At 39.2% G+C, this 16,673-nt stretch overlaps 1 protein-coding gene across 3 annotated transcripts in view; it reads right to left on the minus strand.

The window, feature by feature from the left end:
* Positions 1 to 13,085, minus strand: part of LOC112464217 — a 68,601-nt gene extending 55,516 nt beyond the window's left edge. The window contains exon 1 of one of the 3 annotated variants that reach the window (XM_025031076.1): positions 11,895 to 13,083. The gene's annotated coding sequence lies outside the window, so the exon portion shown is untranslated. Of the gene's footprint in view, positions 1 to 11,894 lie in introns of all 3 variants that reach the window. The other 2 variants (XM_025031074.1, XM_025031078.1) reach the window with 2 other exon arrangements.
* Between the last annotated feature and the right edge of the window lie 3,588 nt (positions 13,086 to 16,673).

Genomic DNA, 16,673 nt, shown 5'->3' on the forward strand with positions numbered 1-16,673 from the left:
TTTCCCTCTCATTATAGCTTTCCCGCTGGCGAAATGACAACCCGCACGAATTTTCTCCCTCGCTTTCGTTTTCTTCGTCACCTCGCGCAAGCCTCTTCGAATTCCTCGTTGCACTGCTTCTGCACCTGACAGTCATTGCACGATATTTCCATCAGACGCCTCCTCCGCGAGTTCGCTGACAGGCTAGCGTGTCTTTTTTGCGATCCGAAAGCCGATGTCCGACAGAAATATCGTGCGATAAACGCTAAGAGCATGTAAGCCTCGCCATAAGTCTTCGAATCCTCGGTGATCGAAAATAGAGAGGAATGAAAACGGAAAATGCAACGAGACATAGGGGAGGAACCCCGGAAGAGGGTTAAAGTACGCGTTTACGCAAGAGAGAAGAAGGAGAAAAAGTCGATGAGAATAAAACTGGAGATGATTACGCTCCGAGCAACGTTCCGTAATAAAATCTTCGAAAACATATTTTTCCGAGCAAAATCCGTCCTCCTAAATCCGTATCATTAAACCTACCATTAATCTTGCTGTTCTATTCGGGATCTTTTCGACCTATTTTCATTTTTAAAATACAACAATTCTTTACGCGATGCTTTTTACATATGTGATTTATATCCAACTCTTATATATATTGCGTCATTAATATCTTCAAATATATTATTACTCGTCAAATGTGAAAGAATGGAATTTGTTTGATTCAAGTTATTAAAATAGGAGCGTTAAAATATATATAAGGTTGTTTATGAGTTCAAAGATGTGCAGTCGAGTTTATAAATTATTTCAAAAATTATAGATTATAGATTTATAAATTCTCTTAATAATCTTAAAAATGTGTTTACAAAAGTTTGTAAATGCACGTGATTTAAACTCGATTAAAAAAATATTCCTGATAAAAAAGCGAGGAAAAGAGAAAGAAGCAGAATGTATTCGCATGGCATACACTACATACAGGATGGGCAGGTCGCGTTGAATTTCAAGCAGTTAACGAAACAACACTCACGCTCCAGGCCCTTCGTTTTCCCCTTCCGCCCTTCGTCGCCGCCGGGCCCTCTGGCATTGTCGCGGACTCAGTGGCCCGTGAAGCTGCCGATCGAGACTATCAGATCGGGTTTCATTGTCACGCCGTTCCTCAAAACCTATGCCCAACCCTCGCGACAATCAGGTGCGGCACGTATGTACGGCTATCGTGCGCGAACAAAGTTGCCCGGATATTAGCCCAGGAAGGAAACATAAATCCAAATCACCCGCACCTGCGTCGCAAATCACACATTACACAATCACGAGCCCGTTCGCAAAAGAAATTCTATCGTTGAAATAAAAGCGATGAAAGAGATCGTTATGCGATTCGAGAATACGAAATTGTATTGTTTGTCAGGGTGATAATTTCTTAAATATAATACAAAATGTATAGATTTCTGAGTAGTGTGTAAATTTAATTAAAAAGATATGTAAATTCACTAATAAAAGAAGAGTGTTAAAAGAATTTTAAGTTCTGAATTATTGAGCATCAACTAATATACGAACGCTTTAATTTATATTTATGTGATAATTATATGAACTAATAGCATTTTTTCTAAATATCAAAATAAATATATAACTTTACACGTCATAAAAATGTTATATTTATTTATTTGCAAGATTATTTGCTTGTATCCTATCCTGAAGAAAATTCTTTTAAATCAGAAATGTCAAAAATAATAAAATTTACTTGATTTAACGTTGTGTGTTGTTATTCAGTTCTCCAGTTTACAATCGCAATAACGTTTTACTCTACACTATAATGCTTTCTATCTCTGTTAACCGAGAAGCTGTCCATATGTCCTACATTATGTTCAATAACCATGACATTTTTTCACTTGTATAGCTTTAGCGCGTGTACGTCTCTTATAAGTCTTCTCTGACACCAAATGCACATAACGTTTGTCGGCATTTTTCTTCAGGGACGTGAGAAATAATTGAATTATAGGATTATCGGCCATTAGCGGGTTAAACGTCGACGAGCGAACGTTTAAGTCACGATCTCTCTGAACGAAAAGAGCTTAGCGAAATTCTATTCGGAAACAAAGACAATTGTTCGGAGAGAATTCCTTTAAAAACTCGCAATCGATATTCGACGAGTTTCATTCATGGTATTGTTTTCAAATTTGTTCTTCGATAAAGATATCAATGAATTCGGTTATATTCATTCTAAAAGTGAAATTCATGAAAGAGTTAATTTTTAGTTTGTATTTTTTTGTATTTCCAATGTAATTCCAATTTATTCTGCAAATTCAGCGCATAAATTAACTGCTCTATGAACATTTAAAAATTGCAGATATCGAATGACTCAATTTCAACGATCAAAGTGTTTGCAATAATCGTAGCTAGTCGAGCGAACCTAAGTCGACAGGTCTTTCTCTCTCATGACTGCATCCTCGACTAACGTCTTTCTCGCAGCTATAACGTTCCCTACGCGGAAGCTGCTGAGAGAATGGTGTGGTGACAGGACACCACTGGGGAAACAATCGTGGATGCGGGATGATGGGCCAGTCGGCTCTCCTTTGCTCACGCGCACGCGGCATTCGTGCGAGAAATCGATATCGCGTCTGCGCGTCTGTACAACCCCAAGGCCGTCTACAGGTTGACATCGAGAGAGAACCATCGTCACCCCCTTGTGCAATCTTCAGGTTCTCTCTTGAGGCTTCAGAAACGGGAAATCTCTGTATTTTCTAATGTTTCATACATAACTGTCGGCTATTGTCAAAATTTACTTGATAAGAGCATTAAAAAATTTATAAATTTACAAAACAGATTATTCCTAGGGGAACGCACCCTTATTTCAACACCGCCATTGTCGAGCGGTAAGAAAGCGATTGACTTGCGACGCGACGTTAAATTTCATTGTCACTTATTAAGAATTCCTCGAATAAAATTATTTCCGAACGATATCACAGTATTGAGTTTACAGTTTTTTTGCAACCCTCTGCAAACAATCAATTAAATCTATCTATCAATATAAGATTTCGAAATTATTAACACAATAAAAGTTAAAATTTGCAAACGTATCATGCATGACTTATAAGCTAGCAGAAAGAATATTATCATTTAATCTAAAAATACAGCTGGAAAAAATTGTCCTGTACTTGCTGACTGTATATTATTTTTAGCCAATATCTAACCATTTTGACTTATATTCAGCAAGAAAAATATGAAGTATTGAATTTTCTGTAAAGTTACGTAAGAATTGCTGTGTACTTCCGATCCATCCAATCAAAAAATCGTGCTAATTTTTAAGTAAAGATTTTTAAGTTTTAATTGCTAAATAAAGGGGAGATCTATACATTCTCGAATTAATACTGCTTAATTCGTTTATGCACAAGATAAAATTAATTATTCTACTTCCAACATATCAGTATTATATAAAATTTGTACATGAAAAACAAATTGAAATTATATAGGAGATTGAAAATGATTTTATTCTCGAAGTTCTAATTAATAATTCGAGAGTACACGCCCGCCGGGAAAAGCTCGCTTTTCCACCGTGATTCCTCAGGACGTTGTCTAGACGACGTCCTGGAAGCCCACCAAACTGCAACCGGGTCGACCCATATACCGGGTGACCCGAATAACCCGGGCCGACTACGTCGTTGGTGTCGGCAGCGAAACATCTGGCGTTTCGTGGCATAACACACGATCGCGTTTTCGGGGAAGTAATTTTTTCGGAAATCAGGAACGAGATCTCATTTCGACGATACAATTTTTATTCAACAGCTGGTAATTGCCCAGAGGCAATTTCTGAGAATTCCGGAGGGATCACGAAAGAAATGGATTCGACGGAATATGATTGTATTAAATGCCGCATAGTCTCTTATTAGTCCGCTCATATCGGGTTAAAATAACTTGATTATTTGCCGCATTTGGCACTGTTCCTGTCTCGGTTCCTGCGTTAAGGGAGAAGAAAAAGTGTAATCATATCTAATGCGCGGCGTACAGTTGCGCAATGCGCTGGCGCAATTTAGAGACGCGATTCCGAGCGTAAGTTATAACGATCCTCGGGTTTCCTTACGAGCTTTACGTCGTTAATTTCCGTGTAACTCGAACGCGGCGTGCCAGAGCGAATTATTTTATGGCCGACCGGCGTGCGGGGACTATCACGTGAAATCGAAGGATTATTGTCGGCCGAAGTAAATATTATTGCGGGCGCCAAATGCAAAAATATTTGCGTAACGAAAGCCACTATTTAGGATCAGTAAGATAAACGTTACTCCGCAACATCTTAGCATAAAAATGCGATGTTACTCCGTTCTCTCCGCCTCTTCTTCGTCCTTTCTCTTTCTCCTTTCTGTGCTCGTAAAACTATACGTATCGCTTATACGTCTTTTCTATTATTCTTTCGCGTTTTTATTCTCAATTGCATTGTTCGCAGAATATCTTATTGTATGCAGCTATTATTGCAGTTCGTCAAGTGGCACTTCGTGCACTTCGCTTCTCATCGGCAGAATAACGCGTCTGTGGGGTGAACCCGACTGAGCTTGAAATCAATAATTTAAGCGGATGTTAAGAAAGAATTAAGAAGCCGTAGGTTTCCATCAATTTCAAAATAGATTCCGTGTCGCAGTAGTGTGCACAATGCGCGTAGTAGGATATAGTACAAACATTGAATAATAGATGGATTTCCGTTCGTCTTGCCAGCTTTTCATGTAAAAGTTAATCATATTTCTTTATAACAAAGCACGAGTGACTTTATAACATGATAATACTTTTGTTTGCGTATTATTTACTCGTGTAAAAGATATTTTATTGATATTGCGTAAAGAACATTTTGTATCCATTACTATTAAGTATTGGTTTATGTGATTTAAAAAAATACCATGTTGCAAATATAATAAAATTCACTGAAATTGTGATGTTTAAAATCGAACATCCTTTCCTCTAAACAATTTAATTATTTCTTAAATAAGCAGATACGCGATGAGAAGGCACGAGGCAAAACTGTTAGTCAGTCTGTTAAAATAATCTCATCAAATCGAAATGGTCTGGCCGAGAAAGCCATTTACCGCTTCCGAGAAATGTCATGCGGTTGCGAGAGAAAACCCCGCGCGTGAAAATGTCAATAGAGTGCTAAGAATATTTTAATTCCGAGTATCTTTCACGATTCCGTATTATAAAAGGTTCCGCTTGGATAACCGGTTAACATTTTCGCTACGCGAATTAACTTCCGACGCACTTATCCGTCCGCTTTAATTCCGCAAATGACCGCGTGTAATTGCCAAGGCGTAGTTAATTAATTTTTAATTGAAGATTCGCCCGGGCGCCGGTTTTTCGATTAATGTTAATGAAGCATCTCCGAGTTATTTTTTTCGGCTATTCTATATTTCATGTTTCATTTCGTTCGGGGCAAAAAGCAAGCGATTACCGTTTACTCGCAACATCATGAAAAGTACATTCGATTCGATGACTCATGATTCAATTTCAACGCTCTGTTACTTCGCGTTAGAAAAAAAATTCTCGCCTGGTTCGCCGACTAAATTAGCTGGATATTGGCGAGATATCGGTAGGAATGCGATAAACAGAATGGAAGGTACAAGTAAGCGAGAGACAGAAAGAAAAAGAGGAAAGTACGAAACGAAACAGAGAACGATTGCCAGACGTCGCGGCGTCGGCGATATAGTAATGGCTTTCTAGATATAGGCACCACGGGAGATGGGCCGCTTACACCCCTCCTGCATGCGTTCAGGAGAGAAAAAAGCCGAAATAAAAAAAAGACTTCATTAATTATTGAATTTAATTATATATAATTTCATTAATTAACGTTTTATGGAATAATCCGCGATTAATCAAAGTAAAATGTATATATTTTTTCCAATTAATAATTTTTTTAATCAGTAGATATTAATTATAGTAATATAATTAATTTAAATCAAATTTTGTAACAGGCCATCAACAATAAAATGAAGAAACATTCAGTGAACAGTATTTAACACGTGTCAATTAAATGAGCGTTGTGATAATTAAAGCGATAAATTCTTCAAAGATTAATAAACTACCTTGATGAGATACTAAATTAATCGCATTAAAACGTACTTACTTTGTTCTTTCGAGTTTCTGTCTCGCGGAAGTATCGGTACACCGTCGCTACACCGGGTAGGAAGAAGGAAGAGGCTAAACTGCCTCGCATTGACGTACGCATCCCTGGAGTCCCCGAAGGAGGGTTAGACTGCGCTCGGAATGCTGAGGGTCGTTACGGGGGAAACGAAACGAGGGGAGAATCCGTCGGAGAACGCGGAACGTGGAAATTGGACGTGCGCGCGTTTGCGTCAACCTTCCATTATACCGATTCGCGATCGCGCGGTCGCCAATGGCCGAGAGGTACGCCAAATGACTGGACACGTCTGTCACCATCTGCTCGCTCGCAAAATAGGCAGGGGAGGGTGTGGAATGATTCATGCCCCGACCGTAATTCGGGGCCGTTCGTATCGAGTCGCGATTAGGAGGCACGCGTCATTTAAAATTATTAACAAGTCGTAAATTTATTAAGTGTCTCAGAAGAATTAATGGACGGAGAAAGCTGTCAACGGAGTAAACGAACTAAATTCTCATTAATAATTTAATTAGATTTCAGATGTGTATCGTGTATACTTCTCCTATACTCTGCACAACTTCCTAATTTTCAACATTAATCATTCTAAGTAAAAAATTAGGTCGAATAGAAATTCTGTTACGGTAATTCTGCCTGCCGCAGATAACGGCAGATTACCTTTCATCGAATCATAAATCAGGTATGCAAGTAACTGTGCTTTAAACTGCCGCGTTATTATTGCTATTGTTCTCGGCTTGCACTTCGCGCGCGGGCTGTAATCAGAACGATTGGGATCGCGGAGCAACAGCGTGATATCGCAGAAACGATTGCCGATAGTACGATAAGTGGCGGTAAAAAGGCATTAATTCATCGCGATTGCCATTGTTGCTCGACATCGTACAAAAGGAACTTCCGAGAGGACCTATAGGTCCCGCTTACGAGACGATGCGAGAGGCAACCCCAGAGAGAGTGTCAGGGCCGCATCGAAGGAAATCTCGATGGCCCTGGTAGTCTCTTTGCGGTTTTCTTTTTTTCGCCAAACAAAGCCATATATATACATTTGAGTATGCAACATGAGTCACTTAGCTTTAAAGCATGAAATAAATTTTACAATTTTATTGCAGATAAAACGTATTAAAATATGGCTTCAGAGAGCCTATTAATAATATTTTATCCGTGTTATTCAAGACTATATAATAAATATTTAATGATATTTTTGAAGAATTATTTTAGATAATAAAAGTAGCCATGATTCACGTTGTATGCATGTCCAACTTCAAAATTGCTAGTAATAGGGCGTCCATCATCTAATCTAGCCTTCAATTGATGAAATTAATAACGGACTATAATATTATGCAGTATATCTTTCTTTAAACCTTTCAAAACAGAAGAATATTAAATATAATTAAAATAAAAAAAAATTATCGCTTAAAAGTTGGTATATTAATAGGATTTTAGAAACAGCTGCGGACTAAAATATTTCCGGAATGTAAATTACGCTTGAAAAATTAGATGACAAACTCTAATTTTTCACTCTTAACGTCACGCGGAGTTCATTTCGCAACGCAAAATTTAATTCGAGATTTAGTCGCTGAGATCGTCGAAAGTCGGAAAGCTGCAATCAAATTATGGCCCTTCGCCAAATTCCTGTTCGACTTAATCCGCTCCTGACTCGAGTAGTATATTCCCAGCAACGAGCGCTTTGTTCCGCGTTCCCCTATTCGCAAACGCGGCACAGTTGCGGTAGCAGCCTAAGCAGCCCCATAATATTGTTCGCGTGATGAGCACGCGACATGTGCGACTCGTTACATGCTTGATTGCCTTATCTCTCGTTGCATACGTGGCACACGCGTGTGTCCGTCAAACGCGAAAAACAGTCTGCGATAAGTTTCTTTCGCGAGATGCGATCTTGGCGGAGATAACTCTCTCGGTCCTTTTTTTCTATTTTCATCTCCCTCTCCTGATAAGAACTTAAAATAAATTTCATTTTGCCAGAAATAAGTTTTATCGATTAAATATAGTAATTAGAGAGCCACTAATGTAAAAAAAGGCACAAAGAAATAGTATGGCGAATGGTTAATTTAATAATCTAGGATAACAATAACTATCTTCAGCGGATTTTTAAATAAAACGATGATCTTATCAAAGAAATTAACTGGCTTTCTTAATGGCAGCTAAAGTTGTCATACAAATTAACTTTGATAAACTTGTATCTAAAGAAGATACTGATTGAAATCTATTAAATAATCTTTAAATCAACACAAAAGTGTTGTTGATTTTTTGATACACGTATCGCGTGATGTTCTTTGTATATTTATGTCGAGTTAATATGTATCCATTTATGAAGCCTTCTCGAGACGTTGTCTAATTGCCCCGGAATTCCAACGAGCGCGTCTAGGTGAAACCGATTGCAAAAATCTCGGAGAAAAGAGAAAAACGGTAAGGCGCGAGATAAATTATTTCCCTCGGGATTATATCGAAGAAATGCGATATCGGGAAATCTCGTTTTATGCAACGACCGACGTAACGTTCGGCACCTGCGAAATAAATTCGACGGTAAACAGAGTTGTAACTCGAAATACGACGTTTCTTCAGTACTGTCTGTCAAAGACCTTCGACTCGCCGACGTAAATCGAGTGATTTCGCAACGGTCCTTTCGGAGAAAGTCTGAATTGTGTATAGAACGAACGTGTAATTGCGACAGGCGATATACTCTCGCCGCATGGAAATCAATACAAAATATGTCAAAGAATCTTTAGTTCGAACAAAACTGGGACACTTTGTACAATATTCAGGCGTAATATGGAACGCGTGCGTTACGTCTTGCAACGTCAAACCCATCGACTGCATACGACAAGAAAAATTACGCGACTGCTCTATTTGTTCGATACAGCAGGCGGTATTATAAATTGCTCTTCGTTTTACTCTCGCGTAGACCGATTATTCGTATTCATTTCTCGGTTTAGTTCCTGAACCCGACTTACGTAACATTGCGTGCGAGATTTCGTTCAAACAGACCGTAGTGTCGCATTACGTCGGTCTGCGAGACGTAGTTGCATGTTATGCGATTTGTCATTTAATTAGTTTCGCAAAAACGCACGATTAGCCATTAATTCTACATTGTTTCTACGTTTCTTATTAACAAGAAAAATTCAGAAATAAAAGCGATAATGCAGCACCGGAAATGATATACTTTGTGAGAAATGTCTGAAACGGATAAAAATACTTTAGAGACCTATTCTGCAAACGTTAACGATATCGTTATGTGCTTTGCACAGCTTTTCTACAGCATATTATATCTATAGCACGTAATGATGTCGTTAACCTTTAACAGAATAAGCCCCTTAATCATATACAACAATTCGTTTACTTATATTTATTGCATTAGCGCAATAATATTTAATATGCAAGCAACTTTATTATAAAGGTACGCTTTTAACGAATCACTTCCGGTGCCCGTGTTCTCGCACGAGTTAAGGGTCAACCGCGTTACGTAAGTCGCCGAGGGAAAAAAAATCGCAAGCACATGACAGACGTAATTTGTCGATTGTTTCCGCAACAATGTGTAATTGTGGTAAAAACGTCAACTGCTCGTCGCTGCAATAGGTACACCGTTACGTCGCCTGGCATGGTGATTTCACCATCTAATGGTATTGTTCGGGGAAACACTGTGAAAGCGGAGACTTTTTACGTCATTAGCATTTGATGCGACGACGGTGAGAGATCGGGTCGACAAAAATTTTAACGCACTAGAAAGTGGTCTAACATTACTGCGACGTGTGGGAACACGTTACGTGACGAACGTTAAACACGTTAAAGAGCCAGCTTAGTCACTCGCTACTCTCTCATAATTTTGCAATCCAACGAAATTTATCAGCCTTAGGGCCAGTTCCACAAATGTCGGTTAACTCTTAATCTCAGGTTAACTTATCCTTTGTTTCTTTCTAACGTCCCCCTTAGAAAGAGACGAAGAGTAAGTTAACCTAAGGTTAAGAGTTAACCGACATTTGTGGAACTGGCCCTTAATAGATTATAGAAGAATTGGCAGAAGACGATTCGACAATACTCTGACCTGGAATCTTTTACCTTTATAAAAAATAAAATTTAATCGAACCGAAAATTTATTACGTACACTTTTTCTGCAATTCAGCGTTTACTGCGTGCAGTTAAAATGCTATAACAGAAATTACGAGTGCTCCGTATGTGCGACTTGACCTTGCAACTTCGCACCCTCCCCCGTCGCGTTCCAACATCGTAAAAAGAGCGGCCACCTGTGCATCCCTTCCCACATTCCGAGCGTTCTAAACAAAGTGAGGGTTACGTTTGAAAGGTTCTTATATGCGACACGCGACGCAAATTAATGAGGGAAAGAAAGAAACGTTTCATAGCACGACGCTATTGTCATTTAGGCTACTGTTTCTTCAATAGCAATCTCATCAATATTCTTTGCGCGGCGGAAGCTCCGTGTTTTTGTATTTTCTGATTGTATATTTCGTATTATTAGCAATAATACTATACTTGCGATGATATATTTGCAAATTCGCTGTTTATCGTTAATAAAGATAATAAACAACGCACACTTTTATTTTAAATAGATCTAATAGAAAGAATAAGAGAGGAGATTATTAATTAATCTAAATAACAATTTCTATTTGAAAGAAATATAAACATATAAATAAACGATTTTATTCTGCCGCAATAGAAACATCTTAAATCAAATATTTAAAGCTGAAACTAATAAAAATTTCTGAAATCGTAATGAAACTTTGCTCCGGAGATCAGCTAAGTTTGTCTTAGACTTTTTAAGACACCGTGTATTAATAACGTGTGTATTAATAATGTATCAATCAGCGTATATTTGTTTTCTATTGCGAGGTTATTGATTTTCCCAATCGTACTGACGTAAGCAGACGACGAGACTGCACTTTTTGCAATCGACAATCCTATAATATTTTCAAGTGAAAGGAAAGCGCGACGGTTGCATCCTAGTGAAATAAATTACAAGGAAGGACTCTCCTTGTTAGAAGCGCCCTAATCAAGCCCAGTAGTTAAGGCAGCCCTGAGCTCGGGCTGTACCGAAAAAGTGGAGCAGAATGTCGACTCGCTCGAGCCAGGTGCATCCAGGAATATCTCAACTATGCTGAATTTTTAATATATACGATAATAAATAATTACATTTGCCGCTTCTTCAGGGGGATTTAAATATTTTTCAGTATCCTTCAATTATTTCGTCATGCACTAAATAAAATACACTCAACGCTCGTTACCGAACATCGTATGTATGTACATACATCTAATCACGAATACTCGTTATTATAATAATCGAAAGACTGTAAGCTAACCAGCATAAATTAGTTTTTCGACATCTTGAGATATTTAAGCGTTTATTCGAGTCGTTGTGGGAAAGGGATTCACAAAAACTGTGCATCGAGCAATCCAAAATCAAATAAATTATTGTGAAAATATATATAATTCTCACTGTCTCAATTCTCGATGTCTCTGTACATGAGCGAATTCGCGACGCAATATTCGATAATATTGGAGAACGCCGCTTTTGCCATCGCCCGATCGATTGCATACTCTTTGCTTCCTATCAGCATTCTATTGACATTATCGTTGACGCGCATCTACAAAGGGAGCCCTAAAACATTCTAGATTGATTGCCGCTATGGATGAGGCCAAAATCCATTCCGGACGATGGTATTCGAAGATACCCCGAAGCGCTGACCGATTTCGGGGCGCCAGACACCTGTCTGCCGACGCGGCGATCTCGATCAAGAATATACCGAAAGAAACGCAAGAGAGCGACAGGGCGAGGAAAGTGAAAACTGACACGTACCTGCGTCCGAAACGACGATGATGTCGGCGCCGCGGAACAGCTGATCGACTCGCTCGGTGGGTGTCGGCCTCGCCTAACCTCTCCTCCCGGCGCCCTGCTGCTGCAGCTGCACTTTCTCACGCATCCGACGCACTCGCGGGGACCGACGCGACGGGGGTTGAGCCTTCGACGACACGATTCCGGGGCACGCACCGAGATCGTTCCAACCGCGATCGTTTTTCACTCGCGACGTCTTCTCGCCTCCGCGACTCGATTCCGGGACTCTGCGAATTTCCGGCCTCCCGGAACGACGGGAACGCGTTACTCCAGGTTACTCCAATCCGGGATTCCCGACGACCGGGAAGGGTACCGGAGCACTCCACTCGTCGCGTCGCATTGTAATGTGATGAAAGCTGGAGTGATCACTTCGATGAGACGAATATTCGCACGGTATCTGGGTGGCTTCGGCGCGCGGTGGTGCGAATATCCGCGGCCAACTTCCGAGCGCAGGAAGGTACCGCGACGTCGTCGTCGGTTTGATTAACGACACGCGTACCCGCGCGGCGGCGGCGTCGCGACGCTGTGCTCGTTGCGGGAATACGTCGCTTCGGTAACGGTTATTGCTACTTGTCGGCGAGTCGCGTGCCCGCGACGCAACGTCGCACCCGGCAGGTCCATTTTAACGACCGCACTCGCACTCGCGGCGTCGCGTCCTGCGTCGTGACGCGCAAATCACACTCTCGATTCAAACGAATTAACCGAACACGCTGACTCACGCGACGTACCTCGCGGCAGGTGACCAGCGCAGATCCCGGGGAAGATGGAACGCGGAATCCTCGGCGCAGGGATGTCGGGCGCGCGGCATCCTCGCCGCGATCGGGGGGTTCATGTTCCTCCTCGCTGTTCCTACCCGCCGTATATTCACTGCTCTGAAGTCGGCCGAGACGCGCGCGCGACGCGTCGCTCGACGCTACGCGCGACGATCGCGATGCGCTCGCGACCGAGGGGGAAATATCCCCGCAGCCCCGTCGATTAATCCGCACTGTGCACAGCGGAGTAAGCTGGCCCCGCTCTATTTACCGTTCGCGCGAGAAGAAAGCGGGGGCGGCTGCCCGAAGCGGGCCGTTCGGACGAGCCGGACCGAGCGAGCACGAAGACGGGCGGACGGACGGACGGACGAACGGCTGTGTGTGCGCGCTCGCTCCCGCGTATACTCGACGTGATCGCGCGCGCGGTAAAGACGAGACTGAAGGTGCCGTTCGGCGCGGCGCGGAGCACGTAGACGACGCGCGCATGCGCGCGCCCGTCGTCCCGCACCCCACTTCACGCCACGGCCCGCGGCACCGCGCACCGAGAGCTATTCGCTGTCTGTGTGTCTGCAGGAATCTTTTTTCCCTTGCTTGTAAATAATCTATATTTCTTAATTCTTAATTGACGACGTGGAAGAAATCGACACATTGTTGACAGGATTTTTTTCAAAATTTCTACTGGTTTTTCATATCCATTTTAGATTAATCTTTTTGATTGCAATGCCGATTATACCTTTATTGATTACCTAAATTATTACTTCGCAAAATATACAAAAATCGAAGAAAACATGACTACATTAATGAATAAAAGGAAAATTTCGGAAATAAATATTTATCGAATTTTTTCATTTAACAAGTTTTGCGAAATAACGTATTTCGTCGATTTTATGTAATGTTCACAGTATATCGTGATTGTTTTACATAACGCTATCAATATCGGTGCAATCTGTGGACGGAAATGATTTACAAATAAAAAGTATAAGAAATTATTTATGATAAAATCTAATTTAATTTTAATCAATAATCTCGTAATTATAAAATACTGATATATATATTATTTATATTTTTATTTAATATTTACAAAATTTATATCTTATAAATATAATTTATAACTTATAATTTATAAATTTATATAAATTTAATTTATATTTAATTTCTAAAAACATGTTATAAATTATCCAATTATATATATTTTTTAATAATTAAAAAATATTATTTTTTTGAAGAGAAATTTAATTTTATTAAATTAAGATGTTGAATTTTGCCTGAATTTTAACATCCTAGTATCTCTAGCATTCTTGGAATCCTACTATTATTTCTACCTGTTCTAGTTTCCGTAATCTTATCCCTAACAACCCGATGAGTATTCCTAGTAGTCCTAAAAGGGTCCTATTATTTAAAACAAATTCCGTGTTTCTGTTTTAAAAATTTTATTAATTTGTATATATGCAAGTTCCCCTGTATCATTAAGTGATTATAATCGTTTATCGTAATTATATAACCACGACCTATTTGCTGGTTGAATTACCGCGATTTTTATTTCGCGAAGAGCTCTACTTGATGATTACATTCAGCGGGATAATTACAACCCGCGATCATCCGAGATTTGAAGGAATGTATATTCTCTATAATCTGAAAATGTATCTGCGATTTAATTTTGTTCGTGTTTTTCCGTTTCCATCTTTAATTACATGCTATCGTAATGTGTATAAATACATGTATACTTTACATGATTTATATACAATTTTACTTTTAACATTTTTTTCCTCTCTAATTTTATAAATATACTGTTTTTATTGCACATAAAGAAATATAATAAATATACCTTATTCCCACTTTTATTGTTTGTGAATTATAAACATTATGAGAAAAATAAGATTTCTTTTTTTATAATTCTTTAAATCGTTCAACTGAACGAAAAAAAACCAGAATAGAGAGAGAGATTTTATAACAGACAATGTATAAATAATAATTATTCACTTCAAGATGATTCTGTCGTTGCCCAATCCCACGTCTCCTCCCTCTTTTCAAGTTCCTCGGTTGGAGTCGTAACACTCGTAAAAATTCATTAATTACGATCACGCGCAAATTAGTTATCAAACACGTGATCAAAGAATACAGTTAATTAGGATCGTACGATACTTTACGCGGCACTCCCAAAAATATTAATCGTACACGACACGCAATTCCACGCGATACAGGAAACATAAAGGTACGTACGATCAACCACTTTCCGTTTTGATAAATAGCCATTTTGTCTTGATAGGTTGTTTTATTAATTTTTAAGGTAATCTTGCACGTTAATGTCGTTAATATTTATCAGTTTTTCGTAAAAGGTGATCGTGTATGGAGGAACGAAAGAAAAAACGTAGACACGTGGAGCCGCTACCTCGCGCGAATATTTATATCTTGTAAACAATGACACGCTCGCATCGCAAAGAACCGGTTTATCTCGTTGCGAAATTTTTAATACGTCGTAAAATTAGTTTACACCAAATATTCTACTCAGATTTTCGACTCAGTTATCGATGTGAATGGATCAGTATGTCACGGTCTTTCATTATCTCCTCTCAATTTAGCTGTCCGCTTATTATTTCACGCTCTACACATGAATTGCTTTCCGTTATCTGCATTGTTCGATTCAACGTGCTTCGTGTGTCATCTTCTCGATCTCAATTGATAACAATTGATCACGAAAAGTTCAAAGCGCGTCACATATAGCCATCAATAAATATTTCTGAATTAACATGTGTGTATGTATACATAAGACATCACACGTATACAATGTATACAAAACATTGAAATTAGAATCGTTGATAGAAAATAAATTGACATATATTATCATTTTTTCTTATTTCGGCAAAAGTTAACATAAATTCCAAAAGCGGCTTAATAATTTCTATAATTTAAAACAAGAAATTTTAAATCTGTTATTTTTACGAGGTTGGTTCTAGTGTGTTAAAACTTTCTTAACCCTTCGCAGAACATGTGTAATTTTGCTGCTTCCGTCGAACATGTGGGTCTTTTAAGCCAATTAAGATTTTCAAGCTGTAATAGTGCCATAAAAAATCTGAAAAAATTCAAGTATACTTTCGAAGGCTTTAAGAATCTATTTATACCGTTATATACTCCTGATTCTTGTTTGGGTTTTTTTTATGAGTCCGTGAAGTCTCCGAAAAATTCGAAACTGAAATATCGACCAGGTCTTTAAAGCCCCACTTGTTCTGCGAAGGTTTAAACAAAAATCGCGATCTCCGACTCGTAATACACACGTACCGATTTGATGTTCGTTATATTATCTTTACGATTCAAACGATATTTTAACGTATTCACGTTTGCAGTTTTAATACTTCCTTTCGATTTATTACGCATAAATATTGTATAATTTCTCTCTTTCTCAAAGATTAAAGTTTTTCCACTCTGGGGAGGTGTCGTTTATCCATAAATTTCTTTCACCAGATAAGACAATGAACAAAGAGTATGATCTTAAAGTGATGCAATATCTTCGTGAGAAAGGCCTGATTAGCAGGAAAAACGATGGATGCTCCATCACGATAATGCGCCCACATACATACCATTGCTAATCCGAGACTTTTTGGCTAAACGGATAACGGAGATTACGATCGTTCCCGCGTATTTCCTCATCTTGCACCGGTAGACTTTTTTGTCTTTTAAAATAAAATTGAAGGTAGAAAAACGGTCGCTTATTGCAGTCAATTATTGATCTGTCATTACATTCTATTATATTTCTGCTGGCGTTCTATCGACAAAATTTGCAGCAAACGCTTTCAAAATTTCTCGATTTGATTACAAAGGAAGCGTTCCAGAAATAATTCCGGTACTCTGATTCTGTAATTCTTAACGATCGACAGTGTCGTTACCGCTTTATTATGTTGTCGGTGCGCAGGTATACTATATGATAAAAAAGCTGCGCAACGATAATATAACGATACTGTCGTTGGAATTACAGAATAGGGCTACAGGGAAACGC

Source organism: Temnothorax curvispinosus, unplaced genomic scaffold, assembly GCF_003070985.1.
Source record: "Temnothorax curvispinosus isolate PA1 unplaced genomic scaffold, ASM307098v1 QBEX01014009.1, whole genome shotgun sequence".
In the NCBI taxonomy this organism is placed as follows: Eukaryota; Metazoa; Arthropoda; class Insecta; order Hymenoptera; family Formicidae; genus Temnothorax; species Temnothorax curvispinosus.